This window comes from Pipistrellus hanaki (assembly GCF_964339955.1).
Source record: "Pipistrellus hanaki genome assembly, chromosome: 10".
Classification (NCBI taxonomy): domain Eukaryota; kingdom Metazoa; phylum Chordata; class Mammalia; order Chiroptera; family Vespertilionidae; genus Pipistrellus; species Pipistrellus hanaki.
This window is the reverse complement of record NC_140512.1, coordinates 41,689,724-41,709,024: the sequence shown is the minus strand read 5'-3', so window position 1 is coordinate 41,709,024 and position 19,301 is coordinate 41,689,724.

The following is a 19,301-nucleotide window of genomic DNA, read 5'->3' as shown; positions in this document are numbered from 1 at the left end:
TAAACTTATTTCCTCAAGCTTTGTTACCTTTGCCATGGAGATGTAGGAGACTATTTTTGAGGCTCATTGTTTATATAAGGAGAGTTTAGAAGTGGAATATTTGAGAAGAGCTAACTACAAGAAAACCATTTTTGGTAAGCACTTAATAGCTTCAACATCATGAATCTCAGCATGTATGATTTTGCTAAAAGAAAAAACTACCTCTTTGTTACAAAAAACAAGTTTTAGTTTTCAGTCCCATAGAATTGTTTACAATTGTGGCCTTTTCTTCTCCCCTGCCTTTTTGTAACAACAAAAAGGAAAGTAACAATTGTTACTTTCCTTTTTGTTTAGTGTTGTCAGTGGATTTTTTATTTAGTGTTGTCAGTGGATTTTTGTTTAGTGTTGTCAGTGGATTTTTTAGTTAGAATTTTGGTGTATATTTTCCCTTTCATATTCAGGATTTCTAGAAAATGAATAAAGCTATGGCAGGTGTACCTTTTGATAAAATTTTAACATGGATAGTAAACATAACTGGCTTTATATTTTAGGGGTTAACTTGTAGTTGTCTATAAAACCTAGTAGACTTTAAAGAAAGGAATCCAGAATTAAGTTGAAAGGGACCAGTCCCCATATCTCACATCTCAGGAAGCTAAGAAAGAGAGTTTAAAGCTTATGTTCAAGACAGGGAAGGTTTGAGACTAGAAGACACTTTCATGTGTGTATATATCATATATTTGTGAACTACATTTTATTGAATTTTAGGTTTTAGGGCAGTGAAATCCAACAAGCATTGGTCTCTGTTCTGTGCTGGACACTAGAGAATCCTTAAGATTTTTTCTGCCCAGCTGGTGTAGCTCAACTACAGAAAGTGTGGGTGGCATGAAATGACAAGAGGTTTTAGTAATTAATTCTGAAAGGATCATATTAGTTTCTTATGGGAGTCATAATCTCTTGCCTTTAATTCTTCCTATTATACTGCTCCTTCTCCCCACCCTCCTCATTTACCTAGTTTTCTCATAAAGGTGAGTTTCTAGTTGATTTGTTCACTGCTATATCCCTATCACTTAAAATAGTGCATGGCACATAGTGGGATCTCAATATTTGGTAGGCAAAGAAGTAGACAAATAATGTTAGATGCTACCAAAAAAATCTATGTTGCCATCCAATCTTGAACATTGTTTTATATATTTTGTCCAGTTTATGGCAGGAAGGCTAAGTCTAATCCTGGCTATTCTGAAATGGCTGAGGCCACAAGTCCAAGACAACTTATTTTTTAATTGGAACAGTTGTTAATGAGAAATGGAGTTGGTGTATATGCTTGGATTAGTCTTATTTTTCTTTTGATTTTTTTTTGTTTTTTTTTGTTTTTTGTTGTTGTTGTGTTATACTTCCTTTCAAGTAAAAAGAGGCTCTAATGAATAGTATTGATGTGGGCGGGTGGCTAGATTATTAGAACTTTCAAATGCTTTGAGGAGAACTCCCACAAGTTATTTTACATTGAAAAGGTCTCCATAAAACTATTAAGTTCAATTTCTTTTAAAAGAGAAAGACTGCTCTCTGAAAGTCTATAGCTGTAGGAAATTCAGCACACATCAATCTTTTTTAAAAAACTCAGTTGGAAGAAAGTATATAACTATGGTTTTGCTTCTGTTTAGATGCCTAGGATATGCATGGATATATAAATGCTGGCAAATGAAATTGGTCCAATCTCAAACTTAAAGAAAAGTTTTTAAATACAATAAATTAGGATACATGGGGGCAAATAGAAAAGTTTTTTTTTTTTTTTTTTTTTTTTTAATGTTATGCACTTAGAATACTTGAGTTTTAAATGTATAAAGAATGTTTAACAATTGACATCTTTGCAGGTGACTGTAAATCACAGAGCTTAGAATTCTGTGAATACAGATTTATTTTAGATTTCTTAATGGCTGTCAGGCTAATATTGCAAATTGGAGAGTGCTAAATGTGTCTTTTTCTGCAAAAGCAGAGTCCTCTTAAAAGATTATTGCAGAAAAGGGCCTTGACAGTCAAATAGCCCAACATCCTCTGTGGCAACTTCTAAAATGGCTTCCAATGAGCCCAGTGTCCTGGTGTTCAGACATGTGTTAGTCTACTAGCGCTGCCATAACAAAATAACCCACAGATGGGTGGCTTAAATACAGACATGTATTTTCTCATAGTAGAGAAAAGGCCAGAGGAGAAGCCAAATCCATTGACACCTTGATTTTGGGGAACCTTTTGTGGGGGGCTGTAGTTAGAGGCAGATAAGTTAGATGGAAGTAGACAATGGGGAGTCTAAAGTGTCAGTTTGGATGACTTCTGATAGGCAATGGAGAGCTGATATTATTTAGTTGAAAACTAAACTTGAAAGAGGAGCTACAAGTGCATTTTATTGGAACTAGAATTAAAAATTATTAAATGCGTTTTTTCAACAAGTTTATAATTAAAAATTCTGTAACAGTATGTACTTACCATCTTCAAGGAACTCCCTGCGATGTTATGTTAATATTGAATATTTTTAACAGGATCATTCTCCAAAATTTAATTTTTTTCTTTTACTATTTGGATCTTGTGAATAATATATTGAAGGAAAGGAAGTAAAACACCTAAGAATATGCTATTTACATTTTTCTAATATTAATGAATAATTGCTTAAATGCTATGTGGATCAAGAGTTTATATAGAATTAGCAGAGTGAATAATGGAGGTATTATCATTTTCATTATCATCCTCATCCTCGTTACTGTTATTTGAAATAAAGTTTCCCCACTATAAAGTATCATCTTTCATTAGCATGTCTTAAGAGTACAAAATTCTAACCTAAATAATTTATTTCTCTGCATTATGTATTTTATTTCCAGCATCACGATAATCTATTGAAGGATAATCTATAAGGGCTAAAAGATGAATTGCATTATGTTAATTACTATATCTGTTTGCTCAATACCCAAAAGCCTTTCTAGCAATTCTCTACATCACACTGCCATCCTAGGGCAGTAATCCCATGTTCTAACTAGCACCTTACCTGGGCTACAGAGCTCCTGCCAAGTTTTCTTCCCACTGAGGGACTTTCAAAAAGGATGACAGAACACTGGTGACCTTCCTGATTGGCTGCTCATATTTTAGCATATGCTCTATTGACATATGGCCTGTACAGGAAAGGGGCACACAGGACCATGCAGCTCTGTATTCAGTTATAATACCATTCGGTGAGCTGCCTCCCATCTAGGCTACTGTTTCCTTGATAACTTCCTGTGTAGTAAAGTGTTAGTTCATCAGGCCTGGGTTGTCCAAATTCCACACGTTGCAAAGGTATTGGGATTGGTTCTTGACCATTCCTGAGAGATAACATCTAAGCCCTTGGGATAAGAGTGTACTATTTGTGTACCTGGGGTCTTGGAACTTGCCAGATAGTTTATACCAACAATTTGATTTATGGTGAGCATCTGTTTATGTTCACCTGGAACCCTGGGCCACACTGTATCAGTTTGGCCTCTTGTGGGGACTGGAGACTTGAGTAGCTAAGGTCAGTCATGTGGGGGCTCCTAGTAGGCAGCACTTCACATGTTTCACACACCATTTCTGAGCGAATTAAGCAGTCTGTGACCACTGGGAGAGGACAGCTGGGAGCTTGTACCTGGTTTTCCTGGACTCCGCCCTGTGAGCCTTTTTCCTTTCCTAATTTCAACCTGTACACTTACACAGTAATATGTAGTAAACCCTAATCACAAGTATAATAGCTTTTCTGAATGTGGTGAATCTAGTGAGCCACGGAGCATGATGGTCTTGGAGACCCCAAACACTTTCCTATCACATGGCTTTCACCAATTTTAGTATTTCTCTCCACTCTTCTTAAGAAGTTTGATGTCATTTTTATTTTTCTCTACAGACAGGAGTTCTGGCTTTAAAAAAAAATATTTTATTAATTTTTTTTTACAGAGAGGAAGGGAGAGGGTGAGAGAATTAGAAATATCAATGAGAGAGAAACGTCAATCAGCTGCCTCCTGCACACCCCCTCCTGGGGATGTTCCTGCAACCAAGTACATGCCCTTGACTGGAATTGAACCTGGGATCCTTGAGTCCATAGGCCAACGTTCTATCCGCTGAGCCAAACTGGTTAGGGCTCTCTTTGTTTTTAAATTTAGTCATTGGGTGAAGGATATTTGATTAAGTAAGGATGATTGTGGAGAGCTGTGGGCAGATATGCTATTGCTCTCAGGTCAACCTGATAAGAATAATGTAATGTGTAAGTTAATTGACATTATTGAACTTTTAGTCAAAAGCAGATATCAAAGTATATGTTGACTGAATGTATATTACTGAGATGTATTTCTGAAACCTACTCAGATGCTAAGTAATTCTACCACACTCCCTACTTATGCCCTGTTAATTTTAGAAGTCTGTTACTTCTAGAAGCACTTTATAACTGCATCTCCTGCTTTTGTTTTTTTTTTATAAATTTCTCAAGAACAGGATAATTTGAGCACATGGCATCTTTCTGTTATTTTTTCTTCGGTATATGTAAAACTGGGTGATAATATGTGGCTTTCTTTTTCAACACTGTGATTGCAGTGTCTTCCATTTATGTTTGTCCCTTTCTTTTACTCCTTTCTTTCCCCTGCCCTTGCTGCCATTCCAGCCCGCCTCTCTCCTTGGCAGTCATGACCTTCCCTGTACTTGCCTCCATTCTTTCCATCTCATGCCTTCACATTGTCTTCAGCAAACTTCCTCAGATATGCTATTCACAAACCTCAGATGGCTCATTGTTGCCTGGCCATATATAAAGTTCAATCTGACAGAGCACCATAGTATCCCAGCCATCTTTCTAACCTTGTTGCCCACTTTGGCACCTCACCTCATGGTGCAGCCAAACTGTGAGTTCTTAGTGTCTCCAGATCCTTCCATTTCTCTGTGTCTCTATTCTTACTCTTAATTGAATCCTGGAGGCCCTCTCCTCATTTTTAAAAATATATATATTTTATTGATTTTTTTTATAGAGAGGAAAGGACAGAGATAGAGAGTTAGAAACATCAATGGGAGAGAAACATCCATCAGCTGCTTCCTGCACACCTTCTACTGGGGATGTGCCCGCAACCAAGGTACATGCCCTTGACCGGAATCGAACCTGGGACCCTTCAGTCTGCAGGCTGACGCTCTATCCACTGAGCCAAACCAGTTAGGGCCTTCTCGTTTTTGCTGTCCCAAATCTTGTCTCTAGAACCTGGTCCAGTGTGACCACTCATGAAGTCATTCTTGTCCTACCTACCCTCCATCTTAGACAAAAACCAATTTTTCTTTCCTCACAATCTCATTGTTCTTTTTTCTGTAAAACTAAGTCTCTGCTTTAAAGCATAGATATTCTCATGTAGGCTTATTTTACTCACAAATTTATACAATTCTGCAACGATAGAAACTAGCTTTGCCATATTTATCTATTCAAAGTGGTAGGTAGGCGTTGTCATTTATGAATGAATTAGCATAGCACCTCATGGTTTACAAGGTGTTTTGACACACATCTGTCTCTCCTTTGGCCCAACCAACTTTCACAGGTAAGTTGAGCAGGTATTGTTATTATTTCATAGAAGTCACTGGGGTGCCAAGGGAGAGACAAAGAAAATTGGATGCCTGCTTTAGTCCAGGCACGGTTGTGAGTATTAGATCATATAATCTGCACAGCAACATTATGGGGTGGGTATTATCATCTGCATGTTATAGATGAGGAAACTGAAGACCAGAGAAGCTGAGAATAACTTTCCTATTATCATTTGGAAAGTAACAGAATGGAGACTCATGTTCATTTTCTGACAAGTGGTTCATGCCATTTTTTCACTGAGAGGTGTCCCTTTCTCTAATGAGTGAAATGGTGGGATTAGCAAGTGTGGCTTCTCTTTAATGTTCAGGTTACACATTTTGAGCCTTAAATGGGTGTCTGATCAGCCTGAGACTGTGGACTTTGAAAGAGTCGCACCAGGACATTCGTGTCCAGCAGGGGGCATGGGAGAGCAGCATCTACCTAGTAAAGGGTCTGAGCTAAAGACTACAAAATCAGCAAAAGGCAGACAGCCTACTGAATTGGAGAAAACATTCCCCAGTGATACATCTGATAAGGGGTTAATATTCAAAATATATAGGGAATTCAGAAAACTTAATACAAGAAAAATCATTACAAAATGGGCTGAGGACCTGAATAGACTTTTCTCTAAAGAGAACATGGAGATGGCCTTTGGAAAGATGGTCAACATCATTAATCATCAGAAAAATTAAAATATGAGATATTACCTTTCAAAATGGCTATCATCAATAAATCAACAAACAATAAGTGTTAGCGAGAACTTGGAGAAAAGGGAACCCTGTGCATTGTTGGTGGGAATGCAGATTGGTGCAGCCGCTGTGGAAAGCAGTATGGAGGTTCCTGAGAAAACTAAAAAATAGAACTACCATATAATTCAGCAATTCCACTTCTGGATATTTATCCGAAGAAACCCAAATCACTAATTTGAAAAGATAATGTGCATCCCTATATTCATTGCAGCATTATTTACAGTAGCCAAGATATGGAAGCAATCTAAATATCCATCGGTAGATGAATGAATAAAGAAGATGTGGCACAGGCCTACAATGGAATATTAATTACTCAGCCATAAAACAAAGAATGAAATCTTGTCATTTGTGATAACATGGATGGCTCTAGAGGGCTTTATGCTAAGTGAAGCAGAGAAAGACAAATACCATATTATTTAACTTATATATGAGATCTAAAAAACCCCAAAATAAACAGGTAGAAACTTAGAGATACAGAGAACAGATTGATAGTCACCAGATGGGAGAGGGGTTGGGGTGATGGGTAAAAGAGGTGACAGTTATAAAAATTGTCACAGGAATATAAAGCACCATATAGGGAATATATATATATATATGCCTAAACAAGTCTACTAGTCGCTGTGACATGCACTGACCACCAGGAGACAGACTGGATTAGGCTCTCTGCTGTCTAGATTGGGCCAGTGGGGATCAGGCCAAAACCTGCTATCTGGACCCCACTGGTGCACGAACCTCTGGTGCATAGAGCCTCTAGCATAGTTAATAATATCATAATAGCAATGCATGGTATCAGGTGGGTACTAGACTTATTGGGGTGATCATTTCATAGGTTAGATAAATGTCTAACTACTATTCTGTACACTGAAACTAATATAATGTATGTCAACTGTAATAAAAAAAATAAAAAAAATAACAAAAAGATCACAGTGTTGTTTTTGCTGTATTTTACTTGGCTTCTAGCTGGTAATTCAAGATTAGTGCTTTACTTTTATTTTCCTTTTGGTAAGAGAATTGCCTCTGCCATTTTTTAAAAATTTAATAAATCTTTATTGTTGATATTATTACAATAGTTTCTTCTCCCCCCCCCCCCATAGCTTCCCTCCACCTGGTTACCACCCCACCCTCTGCCCTTATCTACCCCCCCCCATGTCCTCGTCCAAAGGTGTACGATTTTTGTCCTGTCTCTTCCTGCATTCCCCACACCCCTTTCCCCCTGAGAATTATCAGTCCTCTCCCTTTTTATGCCCCTGATTCTATTATATTCACCAGTTTATTCTGTTCCTCAGATTTTTTAAAATTTATTTTTATTTTTTTATTGATTTTGTACAGAGAGGAAGAGAGAGAGATAGAGAGTTAGAAACATCGATGAGAGAGAGTCATCAATCAGCTGCCTCTTGCACACCCCCTACTGGGGATATGCCCACAACCAAGGTACATGCCCTTGACCGGAATCGAACCCAGGACCCTTCAGTCCCCAAGCCGACGCTCTATCCATTGAGCCAAACCGGTTTCGGCTGTTCCTCAGATTTTTAATTCACTTGATTTTTGCGTTCACTTGTTGATAGATCGCGTGTTTCCCCGAAAATAAGACATTCTCCGAAACTAAGACCTACTTACAGGTTTCCTTCTGAGTGAAATATAAGGCATCCCCCCGAAAATAAGGCCCCCCCCCTAGGCTCTGTCTCAGAATGCTATTGCTAAACATGAGAGATTTGGTCCACTGATTCTGAAAGAAATGGAGTCACAAGAAATTCACCACGAAATTCAGGAATTGGATTGTTATGATGATGTTCCAGAAGATGATGACATGATTGTCATTGAATAAATGAGTAAATTCTTGATACTGTAGGATTCACAGTTTGTCTGGTTTGTGTTGACAACTACTGTACTACCGTACCGTATACAGGTATACAATTATTTTCATTTATTGTTAAATGAAAATAATTTCCTTTATTTTCATTTAATAATAAATGTGTACCGTATTCTTCTTCATGGAAAAATAAGACCTAGTGCATCTTTGGGAGCAAAAATTAATATAAGACACTGTCTTTATTTTCGGGGAAACAGGGTATGTATTTGTTGTTCATATTTTTTATCTTTACTTTTTTCTTCTTCCTCTTAAAGAATACCTTTCAGCATTTCATATAATACTGCTTTGGTGGTGATGAACTACTTTAGCTTTTTCTTATCTGTGAAGCTCTTTATCTGACCTTCCATTCTGAATGATAACTTTGCTGGGTAGAGTAATCTTGGTTGTAGGTTCTTGCTATTCATCACTTTGAATATTTCTTGCCACTCCCACCTGGCCTGCATATTTTCTATTGAGAAATCAGCTGACAATCATATGGGTGCTCCCTTGTAGGTAATTAACTTTTTCTCTTGCTGCTTTTAATATTCTCTTTGTCTTTTGCTCTTGGCATTTTAATTACGATGTGTCTTGGTGTGGTCCTCTTTGGATTCCTTTTGTTTGGGGTTCTCTGCACTTCCTGGACTTACAAGTCTATTTCTTACACTTCCAGGTGGGGGAAGTTTTCTGCCATTGTTTCTTCAAATAGATAATTCATCTGGAACTGGGGTTCAGTGCAGTCGGAACTGGGGTTCAGGGCAGCCAGGGGCTTCCTACCTTCTCCTGCCAGAGAATGCCAGCCAGGCACTCAGCCACCCTTCCTCTCTGCATGTGTGTCTTTGTACTCAGTCCTTTGCAGTGCCTCCGATTCTCCATGTACTTCCTCTTTCCTTCTCATTGTAGAATTTCCACTCAGCCAGCTTTCCTGTGGTTCTGGATGATGTCCATTCTGTTTTTTAGTTGTAGTTTTGAAATTGTTGTGCAAGGCAGCAGTTTAGGTGTTTACCTATCCTGCCATCTTGGTTTCTCCACCTCTGCCACTGTTGTTGGCCTGTTTCAGGAGGGGCAGAAATTGTTGTCATAGAGAAACACTGTTTTTGGATCCTATTATGCTTCATAGGGCAGATAGAAGCCCTGGGAGAAGCCATATGGGTTAAGAATACCATCTGACCAAACATGGTAGGATAAAGGTATATGTTCTCTTAAGTCCTTTCTGGAATAGGGCAAGTTATAAATAAATAAAAATAGGAGACAATATAAATTAGTCCTTATATGTCGTGTTTTATGTGGGAAGCCTGGGTCCCAGTAGGTAGAGTGTAGAAAGCAGATGGTGATGGGCCAGAGGAGCTGTACTGAAAGGTCAGGAGGTCTGGCTGATAAAGCCATTAGTGTATGGAGAGGAACAATGGGCTGAATGTCTTGAGATTGCATAACTTGGGAGCTGGTAGATCAGATTTGGCCCACAGAGGTTGAAACTGAGATGGTAGAGATGCAGTTGTGGTTGAAAGCTAAGATTAGCTGGGTAAGAATGCAATGCTCACAACTGTGGCTGGATCTGGCTGTGAAGTAGGAAGTGAGAACTCTGGAGAGATGAACTGGGGCCTGTTCTTAAACTTTTCAGGGTAGGGATGGGTAATCCTACCTAATAAAAGAGTAACATGCAAATTAACCATCACACTGCTCAATCCACACCCACCAGCCATGCCAACCAGCCAATCAGAGCAAGTATGCAAATTAACCCCAACCAAGATGGCTGAAGCCACAGAGAGCAGTTGAGAGGCTTGGGTTTCCCTGGCAACAGAAGCCAAGCTTTCCACCTGCCCTAGCTGGCCTAGGCCTCCACTCAAGGATACAAAGTTTCTTTTTTCTTTTTATTAAGGTATTATACGTATACATATCTTTCCATTGCCCCCCTCTCACTCCCATATATGCCCTCCCCCCAAGGATACAAAGTTTCAGTTATAGAAGATAAATCCCAAGAAAAATGGCGGCAGCCACAGAGCTGGAGAGAGCAGGCTAGGGTTGCCCCCGGCAATGGAGGAAGCAAAGCTTTCCACCTGCCCTAGCTGGCCTAGGCCTCCACTCAATGCTACAAAGTTTCAATTATAGAAGATACATAAAACCAAAGTGAGCAGGGGGCTTGGCTCTGCTCCAGGCTACAAAGTTTCAATTGTAGAAGGTTTCCTTCTTCTTCATCCTCTTTGGTTACTGGGGTACCAGCTTTTTCAGTTTGAACTCTCCCTTGGTTGACTCTTTAGTCCAGTTCCCCACAGCAGAATGTTTCTCTTCCAAAGCATTACCTATGAACACCAGATGATCAGACATGTAGAGAATTTTCAATTTCTTCATTATATGGGTCCCATTCAACTTCTCAATAAAATTATAGGAGAGCTACAGTTCTTCTAATGTGTCCCCTACTGCTTCCTGTCCCCTGGCAGGAAAGCCGAAGGCTGTGGGGAGGGGGGAGCTTTTGTCATTAAGAAAGCCAAGTAGAACGTTCGATTCCTCTCTTCAAACTGATCTGAACTGAGCAATTTATTTTTATTTTATTTTTTTAATATATTTTATTGATTTTTTACAGAGAGGAAGAGAGAGGAATAGAGAGCTAGAATCATCGATGAGAAAGAATCATCGATCAGCTGCCTTGCCCACCCCCTACTGGGGTGTGCCCGCAACCAAGGTATAATACATGCCCTTGACCGGAATCGGTCTTGGGACCTTCCAGTCTGCAGACCGACGCTCTATCCACTGAGCCAAACCGGTTTCAGCACAAAATGGGTAATATTGCTCTCATTCTGCCATCAAATATCCCACAGCTATGAAGTGATAGTAGGGAATTAAAATCCCATGTGCTCTCTCACCTACAATTCCCAAATACCTATTAAAAAAACCAAAGTGCATAAGTTACATGTATTTATTTCTTTCCAGTGATTTGCTGTGACAACTCAGTTCTGGATGAAATAGTTTCTTTTGATGACTCATTTTCTAGATAGATTTGAGTATATTTTATTTGTGATCATATAAAATGTTCTAGAGTCAATTTTGTTCTCTAAATTTATTGTTATCCTAAGTATAATTAGGAAAGTAAATTAACTGTCACTTTTATAAAACGTCACTTTATAAAAAAATGAAATCTTTTTCAAGGTACCTGAAATTAAATGTATTTTTTGCCCCCATCATTTGCGTGAATGAAAAAAAAACAGGTCTCTTAGGATAACTATCCTTCAAGTAGTTTGTAGATTAACTTCTTCATTTCTATTTTTTGACCACTTCTTATAAAAGAGATTGAAAACTAAAATGCCAGAGGGCCAACTAGGTAATGTAAGGAGGGTAGTAAGTGGGGTGGGACAATGGTGAATTGTCCAAGGCATTGTGGTCAAAGAGCCACTGCTGGCTCTTATCTTCAGCTCCTTGTGACCATGCATGACATGAGCACAGGGCCATTATATCTCCTGATATTTCAGGTTGGAGATCTACATTTTTATTAGATTTTTTGGGTTATTTTTAAAAGTTGGCAGCAAAATATTTTGAAACACCGGACAGTCTAATGAAACCTAGCTGCAGGCGGACTCAGTGGCCAGCTAATCATTTACTGCTGACTTGTATAGAGATAAGTGGTTCTTAACCTGAAAGTTCTCAGCTACTTGGGGCCATTAGGAGGAAAGTGATGTCATAAGTTTTAGAAAGATTTTCTGAGAGATGAAATACAAAGTTTTCTGCTCAACTTGAACTTTGCCAGAAAATTTAGTTAACAAAGCACCCCCATTCTGATGACTCTGGTGCTTACAGTGTGTATTCTATTGCAATTTTTAAATTGTAAAATATGCATAAAACATCACTTTAACCATTTTTTAATGTACAGTTCAGTGGCATGAACAATAGTCAAAATGTGCAGCCTTCCATTCTCTAGAATTTTTTCATTATTTCCAATGGAAACTCTGTGCCCATTAAACTCTGTACCCATTAACTCTCCATTCTTTAATTCCAGCCCCGGTAACATCTATTATTTGCTTTCTGACCTAGCTAGAATTTGCTATTCTAGGTACCTCATATATTATATAATACATGTCTTTTGTGTCTGGCTTATTTTAGCATGTTTTCAAGGTACATCTTATTGTAACATGTATTCGAATTTAATTCCTTTTCAAGGCTGAATGATATTTTACATACACAAGAGGCCCAGTGCACGAAATTTGGGGGAGGAGGGGTGGTACCTCAGCCTGGCCTGCGCCCTCTCGCAGTCTGGGAACTCTTGGGGGATGTCTGACTGATGGCTTTGGCAGTGAAACATCCTTAGCACTGCCGCCACCGCCACTGTGCTTTCCAATCATGCACTCCCTCTGTGGGAGCAAACTGACCACCAGGGGGTAGCTCCTGCATTGAGCATCTGCCCCCTGATGGACAGTGTGTGGCATAGCGACCAATTGTTCCGCCATCGGGCCAAAATTGGCTCTTTGACATTTTCCGAGGGGTCCCATATTGCGAGAGGGCTCAGGCAAGCCAAGGGACTCCACTGGTGCATAATTGGAGCCAGGGAGGGATGCAGAAGGTTGGACAGCTGTGGAGGGACTGTGGGAGGGCTCCAGGGTATGGCCGGCCTGTCTTGCTCAGTCCTGATTGGCTGGACCCCAGCAGCAAACTAACCTACCAGTCAGAGCGACTGCCTCCTAGTGGTCAATACATGTCATAGTGAGCTGTTGAGTGGCCTTAGCATATCATTAGCATATGACGCTTTGATTGGTTGAACAGATGACTGGACACTTAGCATATTAGGCTTTTATTATATAGGACACACACACGCACACACACTGTATTTTATCTGTTCATCTGTTGATGGACACTTGGGTTGTTTCTACCCTGTGGCTATTGTGAATAATGCTGTGATGAACATGGGCGTACAAACATCTGTTTGAATTCTTGCTTCCAACTCTTCTGAGTATGTACGTAGGAGTAGAATTGCTTGATCACTGTTTTCTACAATGGCTACACCATTTTACATTTCCACCAGGAATACACAAGGGTTCCAATCTTTCCACATCCTCACTAACACTTTCTATTTTGTGTTTCTTGTTAATAACCATCTAACTGAACGTGAAGTGGCATCTCATTGTGGTTTTGATTTGTATTTTCCTAATGGCTAGTGATATTGAGCATATTTTCATATGCTTATCAGTTTTTGTGTATCTTCTTTGGAGTAATGCCTATTCCAGTCCTCTGTCCATTTTTTAATTGTGTTGTTTGTTATTTTGTTGTTGAGTTTGAAGGAGTTATTCACATTCTATTTTACTGATAAGATTCTGGTGGACATAGGTGGTAACTGGCAGCAACATGATGCCTCTGGGTCTTGGAGTGAGTGAGTGAGATGAGAGCTGTTTGAAAAGCTGGATCCCTCCCATTCCCTGACCTGCCCAAGCAGGAGTTTAGGGGTTAAAGGGTAGGTTAGCAGAAGGATCATTTTATTGATGAGTTCATATGAAAAGGTGTAGGATGGATCTGTGATATGAAAGCTGTGTCTTTGTAACATACTGAAATAAACAGTCTATAAGGTCTTCACACCTGTTCACTTGACCTCCAGGTATTCTGGGTGACAGATCCATGAGCCAGTTCCCAGAGGGTAGTTCTGAATGTGTTGGTCCTGCTCAACTGACCACACAGGACATGCGGTGTTAGAAAAACTGGTCATAGCCTTTATATGTGTAAACATTTGTATTTTTATTTTATTTATTTATTTATTTATTTTATTTATTTATTTTTTTAAATCAATCTTTATTGTTCATATTATTACAAAGGTTCCTCATTTCTTCCCCACTCCACCAGGTTCCCACCCCACCCTCCGCCCCCTCCCCATCCCCCATTGTCCTCCTCCATAGGTGCACAGTTTATGTTCAGTCTCTTCCTCCCTCCCTCCCTTTCCCCGATAGTAAATCCCTTTTCAGATAGTAAATCAGTTACTTAGCATTTTCTCATATCAATAATACCTCCACATGCCCAATGATACACTTCACACAAAAGACATTTCCAAATAGGTCAACCAGCCTCATCCAGGCCCCACCCAAGGCACTCACAGATCAACACCCCAGCGCTATACTAACTCAACACATCCAGATCTAAGCCTTCATCACTTGATTCAGCAGACCCTCAAGTTCCCATAAAAGTTTCCAGCCATGTCTGAGAGGCAGCCGTGGGGCAGGGGCAGGTGAGGAGCGAGCTGTTCCGGGCCTGGCTGCTCCGGGCCTGGCCTCTGTTGCTCTGGTTCGTTCCACAACCAGCTGCTCCGGGTCTGGTCACTGCCGCTCCCGACCTAGTTGCTCTGGACTTGGCTGCTGCTGCTCCGGGCCTGGCCGCACCCGACCCGGCTGCTCTGGGCCCGGTTGCTCTGGGCCCGGCCACTCTGGGCCTGGTTGCTCCCAGCCTGGCAGCTGCTGCTCCGGGCCTGGCCGCACCCGACCCCGCTGCTCCGGGCCTGGCTGCTCCCAGCCTGGCAGCCGCTGCTCCAGGCCTGGCCACTCCCAGCCTGGCAGCCGCTGCTCCGGGCCTGGCCGCTCCCAGCCTGGCAGCCGCTGCTCCAGGCCTGGCCGCTCCCAGCCTGGCAGCCGCTGCTCCGGGCCTGGCTGCACCCGACCCGGCTGCTCCGGGCCTGGCCACTCCCAGCCTGGAAGCTGCTGCTCCGGTCTTGGCCGCACCTGACCTGGCTGCTCTGGGCCCGGCTGCCCCGGGCCTGGCCACTCCGAGTCTGGCCGCTCCCAGCCTGGATGCTCCGTGCTTGGCTACTGCTGTTCTGGGCCTGGCTGCTCCCAACCCGGCTGCTCTGGGCCCGGCTTCTCTGGGCCCGGCCACTCCGGGTCTGGGTGTTCCTGGACTGGCCACCCTGGGCTTGGCCGCCTCCGCCTCAGGCCTGGCTGCCACTGTCCCAGGTCTGGCTGCTCCAGTGCTGGCTGTTGATGCTCTGGTTCTGGCTGCTGCTGCTCTGGGGCCAGGCCGTTGCTGCTCCGGGCCCGGCTGCCACTGCCTTGTGCCTGGCCACTCTAGGCCTGGCCGCTGCTGTTCCAACATTCTGTCCTTTTTTTTTTTTTTTTTTTTTAAAAACGCATATATGTTGCAATGTTGGCTGGTGAGTTGAGTTCTGACTTAGTCTTTGATTTTTCAAGATCTTCTTTGTATTCTTTCTTAAGTAATTTTACTATCTTTTGCTCTCACTTGATTTCTTCACATTGAGAACTTCTTTGGTTTCTTCCTCCTTGTCCTGGGAGCTCAGCAGGTTGGCCTGTGGCACCCCTTTGTTCTCCGCAGGCTTCTGCGCTGCTTCAGCCTGTTGCTGGGGTCGGCGCCACCTAGGAAGCAGCCCCCGGCCTTGGCTCCATTGCCCGCGCTCAGCAGTCGAAAGCTCAGGGGCACCCCCCCCCCCCCCCCCCCGCCCCGGAGGCCCCGTTGCCCGGCTCCCTGCTGGTGCCTGACTGGCTGGTGTCCGGCAGGGGCTCCTGCTCCTCGTCGCGTTCCTCCAGTCTGGAGCTTTTTTTCTCCTTCCCGCTAGGGGAGTCTAGGATCAGAGTCAACAGACTGTCCTCTGCGCGCAGTGTGCGCGACTCTGGGGGCTCAGCTTTTCGCCGCTCCCCTGGGATTCCGCCTCACAGCCCCGTCTCCCCCTGCCTGAGCCTGGGTCCCCAGGGTCTGGCCTAGGACTGGGATTCAGAGCAGTCGAAACTGGGGCCCAACATGGCCGGGGCTCCTGTTTCCTTCCCTCCAGGGCAATCCCGCATCAGAGTCAACATTCCTTCCCTTGCAAGCAATGTGCGCGACTCCGGGGGCTCGGCCTTTCCCCACTCTCCCAGGACTCCACCTCACAGCCCCGTCTCCCTCTGCTTGAGCTTGGGTCCCCAGGGATTGGCCTAGAACTGGGGTTCAGAGCAGTCCGGACTGAGGCTCAGCGCCGCCGGAGGCTTTGTTTCTTCCGGCTAGGGTAATCCAGCATCAGAGTCAACATTCAGTCCTCTGCGCGCAATGTGCGCACGACTCCGGGGGCCCTACTTTTCGCTGCTCCCCTGGAATTCCGCCTCTCAGCCCCGTCTCCCCCTGCCGGAGCCTGGGTCCCCAGGGTCTGGCCCATAACTGGGGCTCAGCGCTGCCGGTTCGGAGGTTCAGCCCAGGCTGGGGGTTTTATTTCCTTCCTGCTAGGGAACGCCGGGCAGCACCCAGCCCTCTTCTCTCCGGCTGCGACCTCTCTGCGTGCGCGTGCATGCGGGCGGGCTCGCAGCATGTCTCCGTACCTTAGGCTTTTTTCAGCTCCTCTGATTTTCCTTCTGGTTTTCTCTTTCCTTCTTGTTGTAGAATTTTCAGTCAGTCGACTACCTGTAGCTCTGGGCGATGTCCACTCTACATGTTAGTTGTATTCCATTGAAATTGTTGTGTGCTGCTTCGGTTAGATGTCTACCCGAGCAGCCATCTTGGATCCTCCACTTTCACATTTGTATTTTTATAAGAGAATGTAGGCCTTGCTAACTTTTTTTTTTTTCAATAACATTATTATCCTTTTCTAACGTCAGGAATGAAGATTTTTTTACTTAAAAGACAAGAAAAGGATTTCGATGAGGTTTTTTAAATGATAGGAGGCATTTTCTTAGAAGGTGATTGTGATTCTTAGTCATTTGAGGAGTGGTTAATCCTATGGCAGAGAAAGAAGTGACCTTAAAACTAGGACAAAGTCAGAATTCTAACTTTGAGATTTACTAGTTACTGGGCCTGGGTTTGAGGTCCAATTTTACCACTGACAAGCTGTGTGACCTTTAAATTTTAAGTTTTCTCACCCATGAAATGGTAATACTAATATTTACCTCACAGAGTGCTGGAAGGATTAAATAAAGAAAGAGATGAGAAATGCTTAGCATGTGCTGGACTTGTGAATGAACATTCAGGAAACATCATCTGTTATCATTATTAGAGCCTATATTGTCTTTAGCTTTCTTTTTTTTTTTTTCCTCCCCAATTTTTATCTTTATTGTTAAAAGTATTACAGATCTCCTTCTTTCTCCCCCATTGACCTTCCCCATCCCACTTCCCTCCCCTCTTCAGGTCTTCCCTACACTATTGCCTGTCCATGGGCTATGAATATATGCATGTAAGTTCATTGGTTAACTTTAATAGGTTCCCATTTTGAGAGGCATAATACTTAGAAGAGTAAAAAAAAAAAAAAAAAAAAAAAAAAAAAAAAAAAAAAAAGGCTAACGGCATGTATGAGAGAGAGAGAGAGAGAAAGTTAATATACACATTAATCTCTTAATCCCTGGTCAATGTAGAACTGGGGACTTCAAGGTTTGGAGAGAATGTTTTTCAGAACAGAAGATCTAAGTTTCTAAACTACTCAAATGCTGAATTACTGCGGCTACTCTATCAACTATTGAATTGCTAATTCTTATTTAAATATTTATCTAATTTGTGAATTATGTGACTATATCAATACAGTTTATATCTGAAAACTGCATATTCAACTAGTTAATTATGAACACCACTATATATATAGAGTGCCCCCTCCAAAATGTATAAACACACTTTAAATAATTAAAAAGGTAGAGTTTATGAAAATACATCTCATTTTCATTTAACAGTACCAGGTGTTAAAACGTGTATATATATATTTTTGGGACACCCTGTATTATTTTATCCATTCTAATTCTTTTTTTTAATGTATTTTATTGATTTTTTACAGAGAGGAAGGGAGAGGGAGAGAGAGTTAGAAACATCGATGAGAGAGAAACACCGATCAGCTGCCTCCTGCACACCCCTTACTGGGAATGTGCCCGCAACCAAGGTACATGCCCTTGACCGGAATTGAACCTGGGACCCTTCGGTCCACAGGCCGACCCTCTATCCACTGAGCCACACCGGTCAGGGCCATTCTAATTCTTGTAATGAAAATATTAATAGTAAAGTTAAAATTGATGATAACAAGCAAGCTGGATTGGTTGATTCACCAAGTTTCAGGGAATATTTCCCCTGTGTAAATAAGTATACTTGTCAGAATGCCAGTCTGAGATACCTCTGGGTGATTCAGGTGATCAGACTCAAGTGAGGTTATTCAAGCTGGTTTATCAGACATTACCCCTGAGGCCTGCTGTGCAGCTGATTTGCTTTCTCTTTGGGGGAAATGAGTTCATTATAAAGAGAACAGCATGTGTCATACTGATTCCAGGAATCTTAAGTGTTTGACAGAATATTTTTGAAAAAAATAAATTAACTCAAATATTTGTAAGTCAGGCTTTGGGAAGCTTTTCCTAAAAATAGTTACAAGGCTGCTGGAATTAAGACTCTCTGATTGCAAGTAACAGTAGTAGACTCTGGCTAGCTTAAGCAAAAAGAAAATGTATTGGACAGATACAGGATTATTTTATTCATCTAAGAAGTTGATGACCAGCCGAAACCGGTTTGGCTCAGTGGATAGAGCATTGGCCTGCGGACTGAAAGGTCCCAGGTTCGATTCTGGTCAAGGGCATGTACCTGGTTTGTGGGCACATCCCCAGTGGGGGGTGTGCAGGAGGCGGCTGATCGATGTTTCTCTCTCATCGATGTTTCTAACTCTCTATCCCTCTCTCTTCCTCTCTGTAAAAAATCAATAAAATATATTAAAAAAAAAAAAAAGAAATTGATGACCAACCAAATCTTGAGAAGGACAGAGAGTAGCAGAAGTTTGTAGAATTCTGCTATCAATATCTCTGCTCCAGGAAACCTTCATCTCAGTGTCATTACTAGAGAATTGAATTGGGATAGTTTGAGCCATTTTTTTTAGGACTCTCCTTGATTTAAGTCATCTTCTAGTCCAGACAATGAAGCTGAGCATCCAGTTCATTCAATCCCAGCAGCCCTGAAGAATGAGGTAAGAAACCCATAAGGGGCATCTATCACAGGGTATTTTTCTTTGAATTGTTTTGTTTTTCCTCCCACCCTTAAAGACCTTGATAAATTTTTGATCCACTTTTTGCTCAGTGAAGTTAAATGAGTGCTTGCTTCTAGCCCTGGACACTTGATCAATCATTTTCTTTCTTTTTTTTAAAATATGTTTTTATTAATTTCAGAGAGGAAGGGAGAAGGAGACAGAGACAGAAACATCAATGATGAGAGAGAAATATTGATCACCTGCCTTCTGCACGTCCCCTACTGGGGA